The following is a 6,722-nucleotide window of genomic DNA, read 5'->3' as shown; positions in this document are numbered from 1 at the left end:
GAGGGCAGGATACAAATAAAATTTATTATTATTATTATTAATTGGCTCGCAGCTGAGATGTGCCCCTGAGGTCTGATTGTGCTTGCTGGATGGAGGACAGAATGCAGGGAACTGAATAATAATAATAATAATAATAATAATAATAATAATTTGTTATTATTTATAACCCACCCATCTGGCTGGGTTTCCCCAGCCACTCTGGGCAGCTCCCAACAGAATATTAAAAACAATACAGCATCAGACATTAAAAAACTTCCCCAAACATGGTCGCCTTCAGTTGTCTTTTAAAAGTAAAGATATAAAGGTAATATTTGTGCATTCCTTCTCCTCTCTGTTTTGGTCTCTAGCCCTGTACACCTATGGCACCTGACTTAGAAGGGGAAAAGAGGGTTGAGCCTGTGCAACTTAGAGCAAGTCTCTCTCTCTCTCTCTGAGCCTCAGTCCTTCTATCTGCAAAATGGGCGCAAGAGCGGCCTACTCCACAGGGTCGTTTGAAGGTCAAGTTTTTGCAAGTTAGTAACGCAGGCAAGCTGAGGGTGTGTTGCAGCTTGATCTAAGAATTGCAGCAGAAAATGTAACGTTAGGGATGGGTTCGGTCACGCTGCCTCCCATAAGAACACCCACAGCAATTAAAATTCCTAAATAGCGACTCAGGTTGGTTCGGGGATTATAATTACCGCAGTGGCTTGATGGCATTTCTCTCAGCAGAGAGGCATAATTGGGCAAGCAGCGGGGAGAACGCTGCAGAAATCCAGCCGTTTGGGAACGGTTTTGATTATGCAAATAATGCATCGTTTGCATACACAAATGCATGCATTTATTAAATGTATACAACCCTGGATGGTTAAAAATGAAGGTCAGAATGGTTGACGAGAAAAAGGCAAAACAATAAACCAAGCCTGGGGAAATAGCAAAAAAAGTCTGGAAAGTCAAAGGAATGATAGACGAAAATAGCTCAGTCGGTAGATTCTGAATCTCGGGTCGTGGGTTCGAATCCCACACAGGGCAAAAAGATTCCTGCAGAGCTGGGGGAATAGATGAGATAACGTGGGGCAGAGAGGGGGGCGCAGGGCTTTCGGGGACAACAGGAATATCAACTTCCTTGAATTCCTATCGACCTTCAAGCCTTTCACGCAGAAATATGAGGACTAGAATCTTGGAAGAAATTCAAAGACTATTTGAATAAATATTCTAGCATTAAAGGTATGTAACCACTTGAAAGAACCAACTAGGCCTAGGACAAAATTAGATTTATAAGTATAAATAAGAAAATGCACTATAAGAAAGGTAAAGAAAGTAGAATATGACTGTAATATTGTTTTATGAAATAATGATATTGGAAACTGCTACATTCAATTTAAGAGGAAATTCAGATGGAGGAGATTAGAGGAAGTCAACTAAAATGTTTATGAAAATGGATTTTAATTAATTAACTGATTTTATTTATTTTTTTTACTTTTTTTTCTGTTTAGGTATGTCAAGTCTGTTATTCTTTTTTGGTTTTTTTAAATTTCTATACTGTTGTTGTTGCTATGTTGTTGTGTGGTTGTATATCCTTTCTATTATGTCTATTGAAAACTAATAAATATTATTGTTAAAAAAAGAAGAAGAATTTTGCTTTTATTTTCAGCGGGTCTGACTACAGCTCAGCGACAGAGCCTATCCGGCATTATCCGCTGCCCCAAACCCTGGATAATTGCTACCAGGCAACACTGAGATAGATGGATCTGCGATCCAACTCAGTACACAACTGCTTTTTGTGTCCCTGCGTTACTCGGGTAAGCAAGCCAAGCTACGCACAGCGCATAGCTCGGCTGCGGCGCTCGCTCCCATGAGATGTAGCGAAGGCATTGATTTGGGTAGCATTAAAAGAAGGTAAAGCCTTGGAGCCACGAGGTCTGTATTCTCGGAGGCGGTATCTCAAAGAATCACAGAATGGTGGAGTTGGAAGAGGCTCCCCTAAGCACATCCAGTCCAGCCCCCTGGATTTGGGATTCGCAGCTAAATAACCCCTCTCAACGCCTTTTGCAAGGAATCAGAGTGCCGGTCTGGAGTAGTATAACGCAGCTTTTTGCGCTCCCTCCTCACGATCAAGGGATACGGCCTGTGTTGGCGAAGGGGCACGATTCGCACTCAGACCTCGAGCACGCAAAATGAAATCCACTTGAAAGGAGCTGGGCCGGACACAGCTCCTTGCAACCTGGCACCCGAGCGCCGAGACTGTCCCCAAACAAAAGGAAGCATTCCCAGGATTCCTGCATTTCAGCGGGTTGGACTAGATGACCTTTGGGTACATTTCAACTGTACGATTTTTTTTTTAATTCCTTCCAGGCTGCAATTTGTCACAACGGGTGTGCCTCAAAGAAGACAATCCATTACACGTCCCATAAAAAATATCTGGTTTCTCCACTGAGCGTTAAAAACTTTGCTAGCAAACACGGCTCGGTGGCTCGATTCCCGAAACTCCATGAGGTCTAGAAACCCACCATTTTGAAAACGTGAAAAACGCCTTGGGTTCTTTGCAAGAGGCCTGTGTTCTGCCCTCCCTTCCATGGGGCTCATCCATTCCTGGAACCCACAAGCCCTGTCATTCTTCTGCGTCTTCTAGGCGTGGTGATTCTGCGGAGAACAAGGCTCGGCTCAAAAGGCACTTTGCACATGCTCAGAGGCAATATTTTCAGTGGAAAGATACAGAAGCTCAAAAATCCCTAGAGGTGAAATCAGGGCCCAATTCCCTTGCTGCCTCTATGGCTGAAAACTAAGACTGTCTCTCTTCTCAGCTCAGAGGCCCGCCTTGCAGGGAGGTCGTTGGCGGGCGAAAGCAGAACGAGGCAGAAGGGGAAGCTGAACAGATATTGCGATAAATCAACCCCGGACACTGCAAAGAACTTGTTTGTGCAAGGACCACTCGCCATAGAATTACAGAGCTGTGGAATCGGAAAGGGACACCTGAGGGTCATCCAGACCAACCCGCTGCGATGAACGCAGTCCGCATCTATTCTGGAAGCGTCTGAGAGCCGCAATTGGGTGAAAAGCAACTTGGGGAGACGCCCCACTGCAGACAGCGTGGCTTAACCTCTGAGTAAACATGACCCTCATTTCGCAGTCACAGGGACACCCTGAACTAAGAGGGTATAAATAGTTGCTTGCATGATCCGGCGTGAAACCCAACTCTTAATTTCAAGTCACAACTCGGAGGCATTTAAAGATACGTTTGCCGGCGACGGAATATTCTGAGGAACCCCAGAAAAAGCAACAACCCCCCAAAATGTGCTCCCAAATCTATGGGTCACCTTGAGCTTTGGGTCTCAGCACCCCCACAGCACCCCAGCACCCACTGTCTTCTCTTCTCCAGCCCCCCAACCCAACATTTACCTCGTCCTCGTCCTCTCTCCGTATCTGCTGGAAACCAGCCGGCATCTTTACGGAGGCGCCCGGGTCTGTGGCGAGTTCGAATCCTGCTCAAGATGACGCAGAGAGTTGTCTTCTCTTTCGCTTAAAGGCTGGCCCTTCTTCTTTGGGGAAAGAAGTTTAAATCCAAAGTCAAGGTCAAGGCGGGGATTGGAGGTGTGGGGATAATAATAAGGATTGAAAACAAAAAACGGGGGAGTCCGGAAATGTCCTGAGGGGAGGAAAGTAGGGAAGAGGGGAAGAGGTGAAAGGAGGGAGAGAAAGAGAGGGGGGGGAAACAGGTGGAGAGAGAGAGAGAAAACAGGTGAAAAAGAGAGAGGGAAAGTTTGATGGAATAAGAGACGGATGAAGGGAAGGGAAGGAAGAATGAAGAGAGGGGGTGAAGGACAGGCGGATGGAAGGAAGGAAGGAAGAAAAGAAAGAAAGAAGAAGGGAAAGAGGGAGTGAAGGACAGGCGGATGGAGGGAAGGAAAGAAAGAAGGAAGGAAGGAAAGAAAGAGAGTGAAGGACAGGCGGATGGATGGAAGGAAGGAAGGAAGGAAGGAAGGAAGGAAGGAAAGAAAGAAAGAAAGAAAGAAAGAAAGAAAGAAAGAAAGAAAGAAGATAGAAAGGAAAGAGGGAGTGAAGGACAGGCGGATGCAGGGAAGGAAAGAAAGAAGGAAGGAAGGAAAGAAAGAGAGTGAAGGACAGGCGGATGGAAGGAAGGAAGGAAGGAAGGAAAGAAAGAAAGAAAGGGAGGAAAGAGAGAGTGTGAAGGACAGACGGATGGAGGGAAGGAAAGAAAGAATAAGGGAGTATAGAGAGGGAGTGTCAAGGAAGCAGATGAAAGGTGAAATTGTGAGATAGAGGAATAATTCCAAAGAGAGGACAGAGGGGAGACGAGATGGGCAAGAGGGAAACAAGGAAGAAAGAAAGAAAGAAAGAAGGAAGGAAGGAAAGAAAGAAAGTTGAGGGTCTTCAAAGAACAGGGAAATCGGGGTGAGGAGGAGAGAGATGTAGAGAAGAGGGGAAGGAGAAAGCCGCGAGGAAGGAGGACTGGGCGAGACCCTCGTGGAAAGAGCTCCCGGGCGGCTGGCAGGTCTGCAGTTTGGCCAGGGCTGGGCTGGCCTGGGCAGGGGGCAAAGCAAGCAGCACGCCCCCCCCCCGCCCCGCCCCGCCCCGCCCGCTCCCATTGGCTGGCATGGCGGGGCTGGCACCAGGCCCGGAAGGGCGGGCAGAAGCTCCTGGCTGGCTCCCCGGACGGGGTCGCGAAAGGGGGGAAATCGAGGGACGCGCCTCAGTTGTCCCACTCCGTAAAATGGGCGCAAAGGAAGCCCACCGTTGGGGTTGGACTAGATGTCCCCTTGGCTCCCGGTTCTCAAGGGCGTGGAAAGGGCAAGCGCTTCTCCTAATCCCAGAAAAAGCGCTTTGAGTCTCCTGTCACCGGCATTCTGCTTTTTGTTACCAATCGCTTTTCCTTTTTTAGAGGCAGCGTGGTGTATGCAGAGCCGGATTTACGTATAAACTAAACAAGCTGCAGCTTAGGGCCCCACTCTCTTGGGGCCCCCCAAAAAACTTGGGTATGCCTTGGTCCTGAATGGGGCAACTGTGCCCCTGAAGGACCAGGTGCGCAGCCGGGGAGTCATTCTGGACTCACAGCTGTCCATGGAGGCGCAGGTCAGTTCTGTGTCCAGGGCAGCTGTCTACCAGCTCCATCTGGTGCGCAGGATGAGACCCTCCCTGCCCGCAGACTGTCTGGCCAGAGTGGTGCATGCTCTGGTTATCTCCCGCTTGGACTACTGCAATGCGCTCTATGTGGGGCTACCTTTGAAGGTGACCCGGAAACTGCAACTAATCCAGAATGCGGCAGCCAGACTGGGGACTGGGAATGGCAGCCGGGACCATATAACACTGGTCCTGGAAGAGCCACATTGGTTCCCAGTACGTTTCTGAGCACAATTCAAAGTGTTGGTGCTGACCTTGAAAGCCCTAAACGGCCTCAAAGGCCCAGTAGACCCTGAAGGAGCGTCTCCACCCCCATTGTTCTGCCCGGACACTGAGGTCCAGCTCCGAGGGCCTTCTGGCGGTTCCCTCCCTGCGAGAAGTGAGGTTACAGGGAAGCAGGCAGAGGGCCTTCTCGGTGGTGGCGCCCGCCCTGTGGAACGCCCTCCCACCAGATGTGAAGGAAATAAACAACTACCTGACTTTTAGAAGACATCTGAAGGCAGCCCTGTTTAGGGAAGCTTTTAATGTTTAATAGGTTATTGTATTTTAATATTCTGTTGGAAGCCGCCCAGAGTGGCTGGGGAAACCCAGCCAGATGGGCGGGGTATAAATAATAAATTATTATTATTATTATTATTGGTCAACAAGCAGATGTCTGGGACTACAACTCCCATCAAACGCATTCCCCCCCCTCACAGCCCAGCCTACCTCACAGGGTTGCCTAATGGATCAGAGCTGAGCTTCACCTTTTTTTTGTTTGTTGAATACAGTGGTACCTCGGGTTAAGTACTTAATTCGTTCCGGAGGTCCATTCTTAACCTGAAACTGTTCTTAACCTGAAACACCACTTTAGCTAATGGGGCCTCCCGCTGCTGCCACACAATTTCTGTTCTCATCCTGAAGCAAAGTTTTCAACCCGAGGTACTATTTCTGGGTTAGTGGAGTCTGTAACCTGAAGCGTATGTAACCCGAGGTACCATTGTATATGGTATATGGTAATTTATGGACCTAATAGGTGTCTAAAGCCATTTGCACATAACAAAATATGTATTTTTTCGAAGTAATTGTGGAACTGAAATACAATTAAGAAGAAGTATATTAACAGTGAAATACAATATTAATAGTGAAATACAATATTAATAGTGAAATAATTATTAAGCTCTAACTTAAAATGATTTTTTATTCATAACAAACTTCATAATGCAAACACAGGTTTATTTTTTATTTTATTTTTATCTTACATTTTGGAAATGTAAATCCAGGGTTTTTTTTCCCTTAAAATTTTTTTGGGGGTCCCCAGAGAGTGGGGCCCTAAGCTATAGCTTGCTTGGCTTATACGTAAATCGGGCACTGCCTGCAATTCACGCTTAGATCCACGAAAACCACCTTCTTCTCTTCCCCTTTGTGACATTTTGGCCGGGGGGCTTGTAAAGATATAACTGGCCTGTGGCTTTTTTTTGACGTCACAACAATCCTCAGGCCTCTCTCTCTCCTGGGGGCGAGGAAGCAACCTGATATTTGAGTTCAAAGCCAGAGAGGGAAAGTGGGGGGGGGGTGAGAGAGAGGAAAAGGTCTTCCCTGTGTCTCCCCCCCCCCCAAGTCTCGTG

This window comes from Podarcis pityusensis (genome assembly GCF_964106645.2).
Source record: "Podarcis pityusensis genome assembly, chromosome: 13".
NCBI classification, from domain to species: domain Eukaryota; kingdom Metazoa; phylum Chordata; class Lepidosauria; order Squamata; family Lacertidae; genus Podarcis; species Podarcis pityusensis.
This window is presented reverse-complemented; position numbering follows the sequence as displayed.